This window comes from Physcomitrium patens, chromosome 3, assembly GCF_059467195.1.
Source record: "Physcomitrium patens ecotype Gransden chromosome 3, ASM5946719v1, whole genome shotgun sequence".
In the NCBI taxonomy this organism is placed as follows: domain Eukaryota; kingdom Viridiplantae; phylum Streptophyta; class Bryopsida; order Funariales; family Funariaceae; genus Physcomitrium; species Physcomitrium patens.
In genome coordinates, this window is record NC_143412.1 from 25,959,224 (window position 1) to 25,961,003 (window position 1,780).

Sequence of the window (1,780 nt, forward strand, 5' to 3'; positions counted from 1 at the left end):
CTTCAATCCCGCAACCTGCACAAACGAGTTCAACGTGAGTACAAAAACTTATTACATTAATACCTACAAGACCTCGATGTAATGTGCAGAGCATCTCCCAAACATGCCGCTGCGACCAAGGTTTTAGGGTTTAGGGTTGAGGGTTGAGGGTTGAGGGTTGAGGGTTGAGGGTTGAGGGTTGAGGGTTTAGGGTTTAGGGTTTAGGGTTTAGGGTTTAGGGTTTAGGGTTTAGGGTTTAGGGTTTAGGGTTTAGGGTTTAGGGTTTAGGGTTTAGGGTTTAGGGTTTAGGGTTTAGGGTTTAGGGTTTAGGGTTTAGGGTTTAGGGTTTAGGGTTTAGGGTTTAGGGTTTAGGGTTTAGGGTTTAGGGTTTAGGGTTTAGGGTTTAGGGTTTAGGGTTTAGGGTTTAGGGTTTAGGGTTTAGGGTTTAGGGTTTAGGGTTTAGGGTTTAGGGTTTAGGGTTTAGGGTTTAGGGTTTAGGGTTTAGGGTTTAGGGTTTAGGGTTTAGGGTTTAGGGTTTAGGGTTTAGGGTTTAGGGTTTAGGGTTTAGGGTTTAGGGTTTAGGGTTTAGGGTTTAGGGTTTAGGGTTTAGGGTTTAGGGTTTAGGGTTTAGGGTTTAGGGTTTAGGGTTTAGGGTTTAGGGTTTAGGGTTTAGGGTTTAGGGTTTAGGGTTTAGGGTTTAGGGTTTAGGGTTTAGGGTTTAGGGTTTAGGGTTTAGGGTTTAGGGTTTAGGGTTTAGGGTTTAGGGTTTAGGGTTTAGGGTTTAGGGTTTAGGGTTTAGGGTTTAGGGTTTAGGGTTTAGGGTTTAGGGTTTAGGGTTTAGGGTTTAGGGTTTAGGGTTTAGGGTTTAGGGTTTAGGGTTTAGGGTTTAGGGTTTAGGGTTTAGGGTTTAGGGTTTAGGGTTTAGGGTTTAGGGTTTAGGGTTTAGGGTTTAGGGTTTAGGGTTTAGGGTTTAGGGTTTAGGGTTTAGGGTTTAGGGTTTAGGGTTTAGGGTTTAGGGTTTAGGGTTTAGGGTTTAGGGTTTAGGGTTTAGGGTTTAGGGTTTAGGGTTTAGGGTTTAGGGTTTAGGGTTTAGGGTTTAGGGTTTAGGGTTTAGGGTTTAGGGTTTAGGGTTTAGGGTTTAGGGTTTAGGGTTTAGGGTTTAGGGTTTAGGGTTTAGGGTTTAGGGTTTAGGGTTTAGGGTTTAGGGTTTAGGGTTTAGGGTTTAGGGTTTAGGGTTTAGGGTTTAGGGTTTAGGGTTTAGGGTTTAGGGTTTAGGGTTTAGGGTTTAGGGTTTAGGGTTTAGGGTTTAGGGTTTAGGGTTTAGGGTTTAGGGTTTAGGGTTTAGGGTTTAGGGTTTAGGGTTTAGGGTTTAGGGTTTAGGGTTTAGGGTTTAGGGTTTAGGGTTTAGGGTTTAGGGTTTAGGGTTTAGGGTTTAGGGTTTAGGGTTTAGGGTTTAGGGTTTAGGGTTTAGGGTTTAGGGTTTAGGGTTTAGGGTTTAGGGTTTAGGGTTTAGGGTTTAGGGTTTAGGGTTTAGGGTTTAGGGTTTAGGGTTTAGGGTTTAGGTAGGGTTTAGGGTTTAGGGTTTAGGGTTTAGGGTTTAGGGTTTAGGGTTTAGGGTTTAGGGTTTAGGGTTTAGGGTTTAGGGTTTAGGGTTTAGGGTTTAGGGTTTAGGGTTTAGGGTTTAGGGTTTAGGGTTTAGGGTTTAGGGTTTAGGGTTTAGGGTTTAGGGTTTAGGGTTTAGGGTTTAGGGTTTAGGGTTTAGGGTTTAGGGTTTAGGGTTTAGGGTTTAGGGTTTAGGGTT